Raw genomic sequence first — 18,976 nt, forward strand, 5'->3', positions numbered from 1 at the left:
GAGCTTTATTTAAAGTTTTGCTTTACATATATTTTCATGTTTGAGGTAAGTATCAGTATCTCAGTTTTTCTGGCTGAGGAAACAAAAGGTTTAAAGAAATTACATAACTTCCTGTGATGGTTAATTTTATGTTCCAACTTGGCTATACTATAGTACCCAGTTTTCTAATTAAACACAAATCAAATCTGTGTTGCTGTCAAGGTATTTTGCACAGTCAGTTGGCTTTTAGATAAAGGAGATTATACTCAATAATTTGGATAGACCTCACCCAATCAGTTAAAAAGGCTTCATGAGCAAAAATGAGGTTTCCTAAAAGGGGAAGAAATTCACATATTTGCTGCCTCAGCTCCTACCTGACAGTTTCCGCCTGCTGGTCTGCCTGCAGATTCCACACTTGTCTAGCCAGCCCCCACAATCCCAAAAGCCAATTCGTTGAAATCAATCCCCCTTCCCACCTCCCTCTCCAGATATATAGATATAGATATACAGCTCATGGCCCTGATTTTTTTCCCTCGTGCTGCTGGCATAAGGTATTTTTAAAATATTTTATTTCTGCTTTGGTTTTGTTAAATGTCTGACGTCAAAGTAAAGCATTTTGTCACTGCTGACTCAGGATGGATTTATACAGCTGATCTAGTAGTAGATATTTTTTGCCTAGGATTAAATAGTGTTTCCATGATATGTCTCCTTTGTGAACCAGTAAACTGGTCATGGTCAGAATAAGTTTTCTCCAATAAAAATACTTGTTGCCCCTCCCCAAAAATTATAAATATAATTACATATATATAACACACATACACATACTTTTTTTTTCTTCTAAAGGTTTTCTTTCTATGGTACAATCCTGAATGATACGACTCCTTGATATCACAGGCCTAATAACTGATACAGACAGGGTTCAAATAGAGATCCATCTGACTTTGAGCATTTGAAGTCAGAGTGATCTTGACAGAACACAAGTAGGTTCATGTCATAGCCTATGTGAATCCTTTCATTGAATCTATCATCTACAGGAATAAAAATTCCTAGCAGGACTATGTTTGTTAAATCTTTCTTGTTTTCGAGTAACAGAAGACACAACTCAAACTGGCTTAAAAAAAATTTAAGGCAGGAGGAGTGTGTGGATTTATGCCTCGATGTACTGGAAAAGTTAAGAGAAGTTCTGGTTTCACCAGGAATAGTTTCTCTCCTCCATCTCTCAGCTTTGCTGTCCTTTTTTTTTTTTTAATTGTAATCCCTTTCTTGGTCATGCTGTCCCTTCATGGTAGCAAGATGGATGCTGCAGTTCCAGCCTGCACACTCCTAGGTCCAGTCCTAGGGAAGAAGAGAACTCATTTCTTCCATATCTCAACTATACATTGTAGGGAAAAACAATGAGCATAGGGGGCTCTGGTGGTCTGATGTGGTCGTGTGTCACTGTTAGCAATGATATGCCAAGCATCAGTTGGTGGTGGTTCAGTCGCTAACTAGTGTCCAACTCTTGTGACCCCATGGACAGTAGCCACCAGGCTCCTCAGTCCATGGGATTCTCCAGGCAAGAATACTGGAGTGAGTTGCCATTTCCTTCTCCAAGCATCAGTTTATCTGGGTCTAAACTGTGTGTAGGGATAGGGCCTGCCTACTCAACCAACATGGACTGAGAATAAGGTACAGTAGACCCCTGAATGGAAATTGGGGGTTGTTATTGGAAGTAGGTGAATGAACACTAAGCAGTCCAAATGTCCATTTCAGTGGTGTCCAAGGTGAGACTCACCTGGCCCTTACCCAACTTCTCCTCCCACACAACTACACTTCTGTTTTACCCAGACACTTGCCATTCCTTGAACATACCCCAAACTCTCCTTCCTCTGTGCCTTCTGCTTAGAATACGATTTCCTTGCCATCTTCCATCCTGAAAAAGGTAACTGTTTCTTTAAGATTATCTTCAACAATAACTTTTCCAGAAAACTTTAGTGTATGCCTCCAACCAAATTAGTCTCCCCCTCTTCTTTGTTTTTACAGAGATAACTTTATTTCTATACAGAAGTGTTTAGTATATTCATCTTGATATTATGGCGATTTAAATACCTGATTAGGGTCTCCTAGTCTGTGAGTTTGAGCATTCTTTGGCATTGCCTTTCTTTGGGATTGGAATAAAAACTGACCTTTTCCAGTCCTGTGGCCACTGCTGAGTTTTCCAAATTTGCTGCCATATTGAGTGCAGCACTTTCACAGCATCATCTTTCAGGATTTGAAATAGCTCAACTAGAATCCCATCACCTCCATTAGCTTTGTTCATAGTGATGCTCTCTAAGGCCCACTTGACTTCACATTCCAGGATGTCTGGTTCTAGGTCAGTGATCACACCATCATGATTATCTGGGTCGTGAAGATCTTTTTTGTACAGGTCTTCTGTGTATTCTTGCCACTTCTTAATCTCTTCTGCTTCTGTTAGGTCCATACCATTTCTGTCCTTTATCGAGCCCATCTTTGCATGAAATGTTCCCTTGGTATCTCTAATTTTCTTCAAGAGATCTCTAGTCTTTCCCATTCTGTTGTTTTCCTCTATTTCTTTGCATTGATCACTGAGGAAGGCTTTATCTCTTCTTGCTATTCTTTGGAACTCTGCATTCAGATGCTTATATCTTTCCTTTTCTCCTTTGCTTTTCACTTCTCTTCTTTTCACAGCTATTTGTAAGGCCTCCCCAGACAGCCATTTTGTTTTGTGCATTTCTTTTCCATGGGGTTGGTCTTGATCCCTGTCTCCTGTACAATATCACGAACCTCAGTCCATAGTTCATCAGGCACTCTATCTATCAGATCTAGTCCTTTAAATCTATTTCTCACTTCCACTGTATAATCATAAGGGATTGATTTAGGTCATAAAAATGGTCTAGTGGTTTTCCCTACTTTCTTCAATTTCAGCACTCATCTCACATGCTAGTAAAGTAATGCTTAAAATTCTCTAAGCCAGGCTTCAGCAATACGTGAACCGTAAACTTCCAGTTGTTCAAGCTGGTTTTAGAAAAGGCAGAGGAACCAGAGATCAAATTGCCAACATCCGCTGGATCATGGAAAAAGCAAGAGAGTTCCAGAAAAACATCTCTTTCTGCTTTATTGACTATGCCAAAGCCTTTGACTGTGTGGATCACAATAAACTGTGGGAAATTCTGAAAGAGATGGGAATACCAGACCACCTGACCTGCCTCTTGAGAAACCTGTATGCAGGTCAGGAAGCAACAGTTAGAACTGGACCTGGAACAACAGACTGGTTCCAAATAGGAAAAGGAGTACGTCAAGGCTGTATATTGTTACCCTGCTTATTTAACTTCTAGGCAGAGTACATCATGAGAAACGCTGGACTGGAAGAAACACAAGCTGGAATCCAGATTGCCAGGAGAAATATCAATAACCTCAGATATGCAGATGACACCACCCTTATGGCAGAAAGTGAAGAGGAACTGAAACGAGTTGCCAGTCCAGGTTCGATGCACGATACTGGATGCTTGGGGCTGGTGCACTGGGACGACCCAGAGGGATGGAATGGCGAGGGAGGAGGGAGGAGGGTTCAGGATGGGGAACAGATGTATACCTGTGGCAGATTCATTTTGATATTTGGCAAAACTAATACAGTTATGTAAAGTTTAAAAATAAAATAAAATTAAAAAAAAAAAAAGCTTCTTGATGAAAGTGAAAGAGGAGAGTGAAAAAGTTGACTTAAAGCTCAACATTCAGAAAACGAAGATCATGGCACCTGGTCCCATCACTTCATGGCAAATAGATGGGGAAACAGTGGAGACAGTGTCAGACTTTATTTTGGGGGGCTCCAAAATCACTGCAGATGGTGACTGCAGCCATGAAATTAAAAGACGCTTACTCCTTGGAAGAAAAGTTAGGACCAACCTAGATCGCATATTGAAAAGCAGAGATATCACTTTGCCAACAAGGTCTGTCTAGTCAAGGCTATGGTTTTTCCTGTAGTCATGTATGGATGTGAGAGTTGGACTGTGAAGAAGGCTGAGCGCCGAAGAATTGATGCTTTTGAACTGTGGTGTTGGAGAAGACTCTTGAGAGTCCCTTGAACTGCAAGGAGATCCAACCAGTCCATTCTGAAGGAGATCAGCCCTGGGATTTCTTTGGAAGGAATGATGCTAAAGCTGAAACGCCAATACTTTAGCCACCTCATGCGAAGAGTTGACTCATTGGAAACGACTCTGATGCTGGGAGGGATTGGGGGCAAGAGGAGAAGGGGATGACAGAAGATGAGATGGCTGGATGGCATCATTGACTCAATGGATGTGAATCTGAGTGAACTCCGGGAGTTGGTGTTGGACAGGGAAGCCTGGCATTCTGCGATTCATGGGGTTGCAAAGAGTCGGACACGACTGAGCGACAGAACTGAACTGAACTGAACTGAGTCTGTGAGTTCCTGGAGAGCAAAGACAATAAATCAATCACCTCATAACCACATGATTTGACTAGACAGACCTTTGTTGGCAAAGTAATGTTTCTGCTTTTAAATATGCTATATAGGTTGGTCATAACTTTTCTTCCAAGGAGTAAGCGTCTTTTAATTTCATGGCTGCAGTCACTGTCTGTGGTGATTTTGGAGCCCAAAAAATAAAGTCTGACACTGTTTCCACTGTTTCCCCATCTATTTGCCATGAAGTGATGGGACCAGGTGCCATGATCTTCATTTTCTGAATGTTGAGCTTTAAGCCAACTTTTTCACTCTCCTCTTTCACTTTCATCAAGAAGCTTTTTAGTTCCTCTTCACTTTCTGCCATAAGGGTGGTGTCATCTGCATATCTGAGGTTATTGATATTTCTCCCGGCAATCTGGATTCCAGCTTGTGTTTCTTCCAGTCCAGCGTTTCTCATGATGTACTCTGCCTAGAAGTTAAATAAGCAGGGTAACAGTATACAGCCTTGACGTACTCCTTTTCCTATTTGGAACCAGTCTGTTGTTCCAGGTCCAGTTCTAACTGTTGCTTCCTGACCTGCATACAGGTTTCTCAAGAGGCAGGTCAGGTGGTCTGGTATTCCCATCTCTTTCAGAATTTCCCACAGTTTATTGTGATCCACACAGTCAAAGGCTTTGGCATAGTCAATAAAGCAGAAAGAGATGTTTTTCTGGAACTCTTTGCTTTTTCCATGATCCAGCGGATGTCGGCAATTTGATCTCTGGTTCCTCTGCCTTTTCTAAATCCAGCTTGAACATCTGGAAGTTCATGGTTCACGTATTGCTGAAGCCTGGCTTGGAGAATTTTAAGCATTACTTTACTAGCATTTGAGATGAGTGCGATTGTGTGGTAGTTTGAGCATTCTTTCTCATTGCCTTTCTTTGGGATTGGAATAAAAACTGACCTTTTCCAGTCCTGTGGCCACTGTTGAGTTTTCCAAATTTGCTGCCATATTGAGTGCAGCACTTTCACAGCATCATCTTTCAGGATTTGAAATAGCTCAACTGGAATTCCATCACCTCCACTAGCCTTGTTCGTAGTGATGCTTTCTAAGACCCACTTGACTTCACGTTCCAGGATGTCTGGCTTTAGGTCAGTGATTACACCATCATCATTATCTGTATCGTGAAGATCTTTTTTGTACAGTTCTTCTGTGTATTCTTGCCACCTCTTCTTAATCTCTTCTGCTTCTGTTAGGTCCATACCATTTCTGTCCTTTATCGAGCCCATCTTTGCATGAAATGTTCCCTTGGTATCTCTAATTTTCTTGAAGAGATCTCTAGTCTTTCCTATTGTGTTGTTTTCCTCTATTTCTTTGCATTGATCACTGAGGAAGGCTTTCTTATCTCTCCTTGATATTCTTTGGAACTCTGCATTCAGATGCTTATATCTTTCCTTTTCTCCTTTGCTTTTCACTTCCCTTCTTTTCACAGCTATTTGTAAGGCCTCCTCAGACAGCTATTTTGCTTTTTTGCATTCTTTTTCCTTGGGGATGGTCTTGATCCCTGTCTCCTGTACAATGTCATGAACCTCCATCCATAGTTCATCAGGCACTCTATCAGATCTAGTCTCTTAAATCTATTTCTCACTTCCACTGTATAATCATAAGGGATTTGATTTATATCATACCTGAAGAAAGCTGAGCACCAAAGAATTGATGTTTTTTAACTGTGGTGTTGGAGAAGAATCTTGAGAGTCCCTTGGAGTGCAAGGAGATCCAACCAGTCTATCCTAAAGGAGATCAGTCCTGGGTGTTCATTGGAAGGACTGATGCCTAAGTTGAAACTCCAATACTTTGGCCACCTCATGAGAAGAGTTGACTCATTGGAAAAGACCCTGATGCTGGGAGGGATTGGGGGCAGGAGGAGAAGGGGACGACAGAGGATGAGATGGCTGGATGGCATCACTGACTCGATGGACATGAGTTTGGGCAAACTCCAGGATATGGTGATAGACAGGGAGGCCTGGCGTGCTGCGATTCATGGCGTCGCAAAGAGTCGGACACAACTGAGCGACTGAACTGAACTGAACCACATGATACCTATAACAGCATCTTGCATATATTTATTTGCTTGAGCAAATGTTCATTAGGCATCTGTTTTGTGGCACGTTCTATGCTGGGTATTGGAGGAAGCACTATTTAAATACATAACTGCAACTTCCCTGGTGGCGCAGTGGATAGGAATCTGCTTGCCAATGCAGAGGACACAAGTTTGATTCCTGGTCTGGGAAGGCTCCACATGTGGTGGAGCACCTAAGCCTATGTGCCACATCTGTTGAGCCCATGCTCTAGAGCCAGCAAGCTGCAAATGCGGAACCCATGTGCTGTAATTATTAAATCCCGTGCACCTAGAGCCTGAACTCTGTAACAAGAGAGGTGCAGTGAATTGAAGTGAAAGTAGCTCAGTCGTGCCCAACTCTTTGCGACCCATGGACTGTAGCCTGTCAGGCTCCTCTGTCCATGTAATTCTCCAGGCCAGAATTCTGGAGTGGGTTACCATTTTCTTCTCCAGGGGATCTTCCCAACTCAGGTATCAAACTCAGGTCTCCCATACTGCAGGCAGAGTCTTTACTGTCTGAGCCACAGGGAAGCCACTGCAATTACAAGCCTATGCCCTGAAACTAAAGAGTAACACCCACTTTAAGCAACTAGAGAAAACCTGCACACAGCAGTGAAGACCCAGCACAGCCAAAAATTAACTAATTAAAACACACACAAACAACTAGACCACATATGCTAAAAATTAACTAATTAAAACACACACACACACACAACTAGACCACATATGCTTCTGCCTCAAATGGAATGGAAAAATCCCTTCAGGAGCCACTAAGCTAGGCAACAAATTAAGAATTTGAACATATTCTGACACTGGAGTGTACAGTCTTCATCACTATGCGATACCATCCTCCAATGGTTAGGGCACAGGGAATGGAATCCCACAGGCTGTATTCAATTCCAGACTCTACCAATTCCTAGAGTATGAGCTTGAGTAAGTTGTCACATCTTCCTAAAACTATAATGTCCCCCATCTATAAAGCAGACATAATATTTGGGCTTCCTGGGTAGCTCAGTGGTAAAGAATCCACCTGCCAAGCATGAGACACAAGAGATGCGGGTTGAACCCCTAGGTCAGGAAGATCCCCCGGAAAAGGAAATGGCAACCCATTCCAGTATTCTTGCTTGAGACATGCCATGGACAAGGGATCCTGGTGGGCTACAGCCCTGGGGGTTGCAAAGAGTCGGACATGACTGAGCACTCATGTACACATAAGACTGTTGTGAGAATTAATGAGTTAATTCATATAAAGCATTTAGCACAGTGCCTGGAATACAGTGCTAGGTAAATGTTTCTGTTATTACATTTTCCAGAAAAGTTGAGCCCCTTGGGTATAATTTGGAAGGAAAAAGCTAAATAGAGATAGTATAAAATAAGAATTCAATATTGGTGGAGGAAGAAGAGGGAAGAAGGAGTGGGGAATTAAGTCACAGAGCAATAGATGGGGCTTCTGAGGGGAAAAGTCAGCCAGTGAGAAATTCTGAGTGATGGAATTGACCAAATAATAATAACAACAACAACAACACTAGAGCTTACCATGTGGCACACAATTCTAGGTGTTTTCCATATAATAACTCAATTCTCAGGATAATACTGTGAGGTACATACTATATACTTTTCCTCATATTATAGATAAAGAAATCAAGTCACAGGTTAAACCATTTGCCCAAAGTTCAACAGCTTGTGACTGGTAAAACCAAGACTTGAAGCCCCACAGTCTGATTCCCAAGTTTTTGTTTTTAATCACTGTGCTATACCATGGAAGTCAATTTGGGAGAGTCATAAAAATTTAGATTTAAGAAAATCATCCAAAATTAGGACTAAGATTTCTACAGAAATATGTCCCATCACAGTACTAGTTACTGAACATGTGCTATGTGACAGGTATTTTACACACATCTTGGTATTTACACATATTTATTCCACACAGAAACCTTAGGAACTGTCATCCCATTTTTAGATTATGGATTTGAAAGTAAGCAATTTACTCAGGGCTACACAGAATGAAGACTGGAAATTAAAAAGAAGATACTAGAATTGAAACACACCTGTCTCCAAAAGCTGCGTTCTTGCCCTTGTGGCAAAAATTTGGCAACAACTTAAATACTCAATGGGGCTTCCAGGGTGGCTCAGTGGTAAAGAATCTGCCTGTCAATGCAGGAGACACAAGAGACTTGGGTTCAATCCCTAGGTAGGGAAGATCCCCTGGAGAAGGAAATGGCAACCCAGTATTCTTGTCTGAAAAATCCCATGGACAGATAAGCCTGGTGGGCTATATAGTCCATGGGGGTCACAAAAGAGAACCCATGGACATGACTGAGCACAGCACAGTCAATATTCAGTAATAGAAGAACAGTTCAGTAAATGTTGCTATATTTACTTTTTATTCAAATTCAATTACTAAAAAATAGGATTTTAATAGCACAGGAAAATTTTCTCATGTTGAGTGACTATTTTACATGAACAGGTAAAACTATATATATATATATATATATATATGAGCTCAACTAGGTTAAAATATGCACAGAAAAAAAAAGATTAGAAGGAAATACACCGGTTGCATTGAGTGGTAGAACTTTTCTACATCTTTATACTTTTCTATATTTTACAGACTTTTTATAATGAGCATACAATAACTTTATAATCAGAAAATAATAAAGATTTTATAAAAACTAGGCTCCATGTTTTCTTTCTGAGACCCCTTCTCAGTTTGGGGCTAGTGGAAGAGCTACAGAAGAGACTGAACACACAACCTCAAGAGCCTCCTGTGTCGGGACTTCCCTAGTGGTTCAGTGGCTAAGACTCTGCACTCCCAATGCAGGGGGTCCAGGTTTGCTCCCCAGTCAGGGAACTAAATCCCACATGCCGCAGCTGAGTTCATAATACTGCAACAACAACAAAAAGATCCCACAAGCTGCAACAAAGATCAAAATTCCCACGTACTGCAACTAAGACCTGCTGCTGCTAAATTAATTAATTTTTTATTTTTTTTAATGCCTCCTATGTGAGTGTCAGGGTCCTAATAGACAAAGGATAGAATCCTAACAGCTGAAATGGGGACATTCTAGCTGGGAAACCTTAGAATCTTAAACTTTCAGATTCTCCAAAATTCTCTGTTTCAGCAGAAACAGCTCATTCTGTCTTGCCAGAAGACAGTAGTCCCTCCTTGTCGGGAGAGGCTACAAAAACCCTGAGGCAGATGCTTGTCTTCTTCCTCAGTATCTGACCATATCACTCCATCTGTTGTCAGGCTAATAACCATCTCTGGGGGGAGACAACTTCCACACTGAAGGTATTGCAGACCCTGATTGATACATACTGGAAGATATCAGGGAAACATATGTGGAAACGGTTGAAGGCATTAGACTTAGGAGGATGAAATACACGGCTGGATAGGGAAGAACACTTTTCAGGATCATTGGATATGGAGTGTAAGCTGATGCTGATTATACTAGGAGACCTAAAACTCCACTACAGGCCTTTGGTTAGAGTGGGGAATTAAGGAAGCCAAGTGATAAAAGGACTTCTAGCCCAAGTTCATCGCTCAAGGTGAAATGTGTTCATAGACCCACCCTGTAATTAATTCCTCAGTTTCTGAGAGTAGAGATTGGTAAAGATAGATTTAGCAGATATCAGAATTTTTGCCTTGATTTCGCAGAAAGGGCCAGAGTGGAAGCCTTTGATATTACCCAGGCAGCCCACTGCCCCATCAAGTCGAGGGAGAAAACTATAAGCAACAGTGCATCTGGAAGGAATGACAAAGACGAGCACAAACAGACTTAAAGGGTCAAGAGTGGTCATCCCCGTTATAGCCTTATTCAAGTCACCTCACTTGCCCCTACAAAAAAACAGGCTCTGGCAAATGATGGTGGACTATTATAAACTTAACCAACTTGTAACTTTAATTGTAGCTTCCATGCTGAATGGACTATCTTTACCGCAACTTGAAATCTGACTACTGATCTGACAAACATGTTCTTCTCAACTTCCATTGGTAAAGAAGATCTAAAGTGGTTCACCTTTATCTGGAAAGGATACTAGTCTATATTCACTATCTTGCCCCAAGTCTGTGTTAACTCTCTTGCTCTGTCACAGAGTGGTCTCATTGCAGACAACATTGGTAGTGGTCTCTAGAATGATGGCTTCATGCTAGTGAGCAAAAAAAGAAAAGTACTTTAGATGCCCCAATAAGACATAATTATTCCAGAGAATGCGAGAAAAACTCAATGTAGATTCAAGGGCTTACCATGTTAGAGAAGTTTTTAGGGGCTCAGTGACCTAGAGTAGGCAAAACATTCCATCTAAGGTAAAGAACAAGTTTTTGCAGTAGCATTCCTATCATTGAAGAAGAACCACGTGCTTGGTGGATTTTGGAGGAAGCATCTAATAGACTATCATGCTACTCTGGTCCATTTACCTGGTGACTTGGAAGATTGCCAGTTCTGTTTTGTTTTGTTTTTGCTCAAGGCAAAAGAAGATTCTGCAGCAGCTTCAGTCTGCAGTTCAAGTTACCTTAATACTCATGCATATGACCCAGAAGATCTGTGGGGCATAAGGATGCTATATAGCATGTCTGAAAAACTCTACAAGAGCTGCAGCCCTAGAGTTCTGGATCAAGACCATGTCTTCTATGGCACAGAACCACTCATCATTTGAAAACCAGATTCTACATGCAGCAGGGTCCTAGTGGAGAGTAATTGCTTGACCTTGGAATACCACGTGTGACAGGCTGAATAGCAGTCTCCCAAAAGATATCCATGTTTTAATCCCTAAAACCTGTGAATGCTACCTTAAGTGACAAAATAGAGTCTGCCTTGTGATTACTTTATGAATTTTGAGACAGGGAAAGTATTCTGGATGATTCAACTGGGCCCCAAAAGCAATCGTATGTATCCATATGAGAAAGGAGCAGAAGATTTGGCATGTACCTAAAAAGAGGAAAAGGCAATGTGACCTTGATGGCAGACCCTGAAGTAATATATCCACAAATCAAGAAATGCTGGCATGTATCAAAAAGACTGGAAGAGGCAGGGAACAAATTCTCCCCTTGAGCCTCCAGAGCGAGTATAGCCCTAATGATACCTTGATTTCACCCAGTAATACAGATGCTGAACTTCTGGCCTCTAGAACTGTAAGACAATAAATTTCCATTGTTTCAAGCCACAGCTTTAAAAGTTTGTGGTAATTTGTTACAGCAGCCATAGAAAAATAATTCACCAAGTCACTATAAGACAGGCACTGCCCATCATGAGTGAGCATTATCAGATCCACCAAGCCATAAGGATTGGAAAATCAATCCATTATAGGATAGAAATGGGCCTTAGGTATCAGACATGAACAGGTCCAGAAAACACAATTACACTATGCCCAGATTCCCATGTACCCTAGTTCTGTTACACTGACACTTCTTCAGTTCATACCTATGGTGTTTGTGGGTAGAAGGGATAGGACCATATAATGAACTGACAGAGAAAGAAAAAACTCAAACCTACTTGAGAAACGTATTGTATCGTCAGTCACTCAGTCATGTCAGACTCTTTGCGACTGTAGCCCACCAGGCTCCTCTGTCCATGGGATTCTCCAGGCAAGAATACTGGAGTGGGTTGCCATGCCCTTCTCCAGGGGATCTTCCCAACCCAGGGATTGAACCTGGGTCTCCTGCATTGCAGGCAGGTTCTTTTCTGTCTGAGTTACAGGGAAGCCCCTACTTGAGAAATGAGTTGGTACAATTTGTTGGTACTAGTCAAAAATGTACAACTGCTTTATGACTCAAAGGGTAGTTGTAAAGGATAGTAGTTAAGGGAAATCCTGGACAGAGCTAAAATCAGTGCTCTCAGTTGATTACAAAGGAAAGAAAAGTGGCCTGAGGTACAGTTCTACAGTCTATATGGTCTCCTGAGCAAAGGTGAATGGCTTGAAGTGAGTGGTCAGAGACTTGAAAGAAACACCACTGGAAGACTGGACTAAAGAAATTTGGGCAAGGGGCTTTTCAGGTGGCTCAGTAGTGAGGAATCTGCCTACCAATGCAGGAGACCTGGGTTTGATACCTGATCCAGGAGGAACCCACATGCTGTGGAGCAGCTTAGCCCCATGAGCACCATAACTACTGAGCCTGTGCTCTAGAGCCTGGGAGCTGCAAATACTAAGCCCACATTCCACAACTACTGAAGCCTGTGCGCCCTAGAGCCCACGCTCTGCAACAAGAGAAGCCACCACAAGGAGAAGCCGGCACACCGCAACTAGAGGAAAGCCTGCTCAACAACCAACAGCCAGCCCAGCCAAAAATAAAGTAATTAATTTTTTTTTAATGCTTTAAAAAAAAAAAAGAAACCTGGGCAAGAAACAGGTGGATGGACATGTAGAAGGTGATATAGGGATCTTTGTATTCCAAGTTAATGCCATAAGAGAGCAGCCACTATAGAGAAGGTGCTCAACAACCAGGAGAGAAGATGACTCATCCTGTAGCTGTCAGTCAGCCTCTCCTCAGCTACTTCAGTGCTAGAACAATACGGCCAGGAGTTGAGTGGCTATGATGACAAAGATGGTGGCTACGCATGGGCTCAGCAGGTTGGGCTCCCTCTTATCAAAGCTGATCTAGTTACTACCTTTGCTAAATGCCTAGGAAGTCAATAGAAGAGACCAAGGCTGAGCTCTAATCCTTAAGGAAACCAGTTCACCTCTTGGTAACCAGTTGATTACATTGAACCTCTTTAGTCTTTTTTTTTTTAGTAAGAATCATTTATTGTATATTTTTTAAGGTAGAGGGTTAATTGGTACAGTACATAATCTCATTCTTGAAAAATTAAACACAAATGGATAAAAATGGCAAATCGGAATGAGCATGTAAAAAGACAAAAATTAAGCATATTTGTATAGAGAATGTTTCCTGGTATATCTATATACTAACATTCTTCTCTATCATATCTTTAAAATTTTATGGCTTGTTTCTTTTCTACATAATAGCTGATGCTTAACAAATAATGAACAAATCCCTTTAGTCTTGGAGGGAGCAGTGATATGGTGCCTAGCCTGTAATGATTTTGCCTTCTCTGCCCACAGCGCCTACACCAGAACCACTATATGAGAACCTGTGCACACACAACATTGACTCAGAACAAGGGACCTACTTTCATTGAAGAAGGTGTTGATTTTAGGACCCGCTGCTCCTAATGGCAACCCACTCCAGTGTTCTTGCCTGGAGAATCCCAGGGATGGGGGAGCCTGGTGGGCTGCAGTCTATGGGGTCGCACAGAGTCGGACATGACTGAAGCGACTTAGCAGCAGCAGCTCCTATACCTCACCACCCAGAAGGACTATTATCAGAACGGTGGAGCATTCAGGTAAAGCTTAGTTAAGTGCCAGGTCAGGCACTTAACTAACACAGTGGTAAGGATAAGCAAGCAATTATGATAACTATGTTTCTGTCAAAGGTAAGGCAACTATTAGGGCTTTGGGAATGAAGGCCATAGTACCCCCCATCACCTGAGAAATCCAGACCAGCCAAAGTGCTGGCTAAGATAAGGAAAATCTAGACTGGGTGGCAGAAGACATCGGTGATGAATATCAGCTAGAGCTTTGAGACCAACTGCAGCAGCAGGAATAACATATTTTACTAATCCTCATAGATTATTAAGTGTTTGCAGGGACTGCAGCCAGCACCCATACTGAAGAGGACTTTATGACCCACTGGGCTTGGCATATATCCAAGGCATATGAGGAAGGCATATAAAAGTGAAAATATTAGTCACTCAATTGTGTCTGACTTTTTGCAACCCCATGGACTATAGTCCAACAGGTTCCTCTGTCCATGGAATTCTCCAGGCCAGAATACTGGAGTGGGTAGCCGTTCCCTTCTCTAGGGGATCTTCCCAACCCAGGGATTGAACCTTGGTCTCCGGCATTGCAGGCAGATTCTTTTACAGTCTGAGCCACCAGAGGAAGGCATAAGTGGGCCTGAATGGTGCAGAAGGGGATCTATCTAAAATCTCCTGTGCTTCACTTCAATCCCTAACAGTCTCACCTCTTGTTCCAGCCAAGGTGCAAAAAGTATACCTTCATGAAGATGCAACCTCACAGTGTGAGGCCTCAGGCCTCTCATTTGCAGTCTTTCAGCCTCTCTGAGCTGCCTCAAGGGATGCTTGTGGGAGTCCACTTAACACCCATTTACTTGAAATCCAAATGTTCCCTGGGGCCATTCTTAACCAATGGGAGATAGAAGCTGATGGGTACTGCCCCTTCTTCTTCTGAGCAGACAATCCTTAAACGCATTTTATACAGCTTCTCTGAAGGTCTCATATGTTGGAGCCAGGAGCTGCCCTTAATGGTTTTCAACTCGACATTTTCTCTCCCTATTTCATTCCCTGTTCCCCTTCTTCCCTGCTTCCTGGGATCATCATATCAAATTAAACTATTATAATACTCATATAAGCATTTGTTTCAGGCTGTACTTTGGGGAAAAACTAGGCTAAGACAAATGCTTTAAGGTTTTAAACTGAACTGAAAGGCTATTTTGGACTTCTGGTTTGGTGGCTGGGATTTGGAGTCAAATGTTTTCCTCCTTTGTGCTACAAGATTAAACAATGCTATTATTCATAAAAAATGTCATCTACATTTTCTTCCAATGAAATAGGGTCACCTGGTGATAATCAGCAAGGTGTTTTGTTTTTTTTTTAATTTTTTATTTTATACTAGAGCTTCCCTTGTGACTCAGACGGTAAAGAATCTGCCTCCAATGCAGAAGACCCTGGTTCAATCCCTGGGTCAGGAAGATCCCCTGGAGAAAGTAATGGTAATCCACTCCAGTATTCTTGCCTGGAGAATCCCATGGACAGAGAAGCTTGGATGGCTACAGCCCATGGGGTCGCAAAGAGTCGCACATGACTGAGCGACTCACACGCATAGTTGATTTACAGGCTTCCCAGGTGGCTTAGTGGGTACAGAATCTGCCTGTTATGTAGGACAGCAGGAGATGTGGGTTCAGTCATTGGGTTGGGAAGATCCCCTGGAAGAGGGCATAGCAAGTCACTCCAGTAATCTTGCCTGGAGAATCCCATGGACAGAGGAGCCTGGTAGGCTTCAGTCTACAGGGTCACAAAAGAGTCGAACACTACTGAAGCAACTGAGTACATATGAGCACAAAGCACACAGTTGATTTACACTGTTGTGTTAGTTTCAGGTATACAGCAAAGTGATTCAGTTATATATATAAATTCTTTTGCTCTTAGAATAGTTTGTTTTCATCTTTCTCCTGGTTGGTATCCAGGATCCATATAATGTTGACATTGGTATGATCTTCAGATATGGACAAGGGAAAGCATCCAGATATCAAGATACTCAATGAAGTCTAGACTCCTCTGGGCTTATGGTTGGAGAGCTACAAAGTACAGAACACTCCTGAAGACAAGGTGAGAAGGGACCCCACAGCAAACACTACCAAGTCAAAGGTAAAAGTCCAAGGGCTAATAGGGAAAGAGTTTCTTTCTCTTCCATATATAATCCTTCAGAACAGCAAATTGGTAGCTAGGAGAAAGAAGCAGTGTGGTGGTTAGGAATGCAGATGCTGGTTTCTGATGGACTGGTTAGAATCTCAAATCCATCAAATCCATCAGTCACCAGCTATGGATTTCTTAACCTGGCAAATGGTATCTGCTCATAATGTTTACATAAATGAGATGCCCCATGTATTATTATGTAGCTCTGTGTTTGACAAAGAGATGTATATGCTAATGACTGAATAATAATTATCATAATTGAATAATTATTAGTATCAAAATTGAGTAATAATAAATAATTATTCATTTCCTAGTTCACAAGAAACTGTGAACCAATCAAATTTTCTAGGATTCTGTGGGTTATACCTAAGTTACCTCAGAACCCCTCAGAGCAAAGATTACTGAAATGGGAGTCCTGGCACCACTAATAAAATACATCATATGAAAGGAAACACTGGGATATTCTTTGACACTAAAAGTAAAATTTTAGTTGCTGGCACAGTGGCTTAGTGCTACCAATGAGCTAGGAATGAATGAATGAACATTGGTCAGTCAGTTCTCGCAAACTCTTTCCTCTGAGGACTCACAATGAATTGCTCAAGCTGTAAGGCCCCAAAGAAAAAGCAGCTAAAATGGAAATGTTGCCAAAAATACCACATGGGGTCCCTACTTCCTTCAGAAATGCTATAGAAAGTTTCAGGAAATTCCAGAGACAATAAACCAGGTTAAGGAAGTGCATACACAAAGCCCTTGTGCTTGAGGACTGGGTTTAGGAAAAGGCTGGTGAGATTAAATACATAAAGCTGGCGAAAGATGAAAGGGAACTCATTCAATATCCAGCTTAGCTAAGGCATTAGAGGAGAATGAGGGAAGTGCAGGTGGTAAAATCTGGTGTTGCTGAATACGACGCATTGGCTGAAACAATTCCAGGCGGGTCCTAGCTTTGAAAGCACTTCTTAGCCAGACAGGTGGGTTTTAATAATAAGCTACCCAGCCGGCCAACCACGGTGAAGCTTCAGGTATCAGGTGGGATTAGAATGAAGTGTGGTTGATAGAAAAGAAAGGAATAACTAGGAGCCACCTTCTCATTTTACAGCCAAAGTACAGAAAGGAAAAGTGATAGCCTGTGGATATTTAGCAAGTTAGAGGCAGAAATGGGACTAGAATAAGGGCTAGAGTCTTGGTCAGTCAGCCCCTTTCTTTTGCATAGCAAAGATCCCTGGGAACCATTAGATCAAATTAACATCAACCTATTCATTATGAATCGACTTAGCAGCAGTAGCAGCATTCATTCTTTGAATCAACTTTTCAACCATTTTCTCAACCATCAATTCATTGTTACAATTCATCAATACAAATGTTACTGAGAGCTCAGTGCAGGACGTTGGGGTAAACAAAACAAACCAAGTAAGACCTGATTCAGACCCATGGGCGCAACACTCATAAACATATAATTAGGAACAGGAATGGGAAACGATTATCCTAACAGGTGGCCACAGAATCCCTCTCTGAAAAGGAGTTGCCTTTGGGAAAAAACCTTGATAAGCTCTTGCAGAAAGTGCTCTGAAACTGCTCTGCTAGTGGAAGAGATTTGTTGATTCGGAGAGTAAGGGGAGACCAGGGAAATGGCGAGATTGGTACTGCACAAGGAAAGGGCAAAGCAGGGAAGCCAGGGCCAGGCTGACTCCTGTAGACTTTAAAGGATTTGCTATGTGACCCCCAGCTTTTCAGTCAAGTATTTTGTATTCATAAATACCATGTATGAGCAGATCTGCCTGGAAACCAGTGAATAAGCAGAATTTCCCATCTGGATTATGAGGTGAAAATATAAGCCACAACTAAGGAAGTACAGGCTTACCTCAAAAATATTCAGGGTCAGTTCCAGACCACCACAATAAAACAAATATTACAGTAAAGCAATCCCATGAATTTTGGGTTTCCCAGTGCATATAAAAGTTATCTTTACACTATGCTGTAGTCTATTGTGCAATGGTATTACGTCTAAAAAAAGATGTACATACCTTAATTTTTAAATACTTTATTACTAAAAAAGGCTAACCATTATTTAAAACTTTCTGCTGATGGAGGGTTTTGCCTCGCTGTTGATGGCTGCTGACCGATCAAGGTGGTGGTTGCTGAAGGTTGGGGTGGCTGTGGCAATTTCTTAAAAGAAAACAATGAAATTTGCTGCATCAGTTGGCTCTTTCTTTCACAAACAATTTCTCTGTAGCGTGCAAAGATGTTTGATAGCATTTGACCCAGAGTATAACTATTTTCAAAACTGAAGTCAATTATTTCAAACCCTGCTGCTGCTGCTGCTGTTTATCAACTAAGTTTATGTACTATTCTAAGTCTTTTCTTGTCTCTTTGACAATCTTCACAACATCATCACCAGGAGTAGTTTCCATCTCAAAAAACCACTTTCCTTGCTCATCCATAAGAAGCAACTCCTCATCTGTTAAAGTCTTATGATGAGATTGCAGCAATTCGGTTATATCTTCAGGCCCCACTTCTAAATCTAATTCTCTTGCTATTTCCACATCTGCAGTTACTTCTTCCTCTGAAGTCTTGAACCCATCAAAGCCATCCATAAGGGTTGGAATCAACTTCCTCCAAACTCCTGTTAATGTTGATATTTTTACCTCTTCCCATGAAATATGAATGTTCTTAATGGCATCTAGAACAGTGAATCCTTTGGAGAAGATTTTCAACTGAAGTGGCCCAGATTCATCAGAGGAATCACTATCTGTGGCATTTACAGCCTTAAGAAATGTATTTCTTAAACAATAAGATTTGAAAGACAGAGTTACTCCCTGATCCATGGGCTACAGATGGGATGTTGTTTGAGCAGGCACGAAAACATGAATCTTGTTGTAGATCTCCATCAGGGCTCATAGGTGATTAGGCACATTGTCAATGAGAAACCACATTTTGAAAGAAATTTTTTTTGAGCAGTAGGTTACAACAATGTGCTTAAAAGAGTA

The sequence above is a fragment of the Bubalus bubalis genome, chromosome 5 (assembly GCF_019923935.1).
Source record: "Bubalus bubalis isolate 160015118507 breed Murrah chromosome 5, NDDB_SH_1, whole genome shotgun sequence".
NCBI lineage: Eukaryota > Metazoa > Chordata > Mammalia > Artiodactyla > Bovidae > Bubalus > Bubalus bubalis.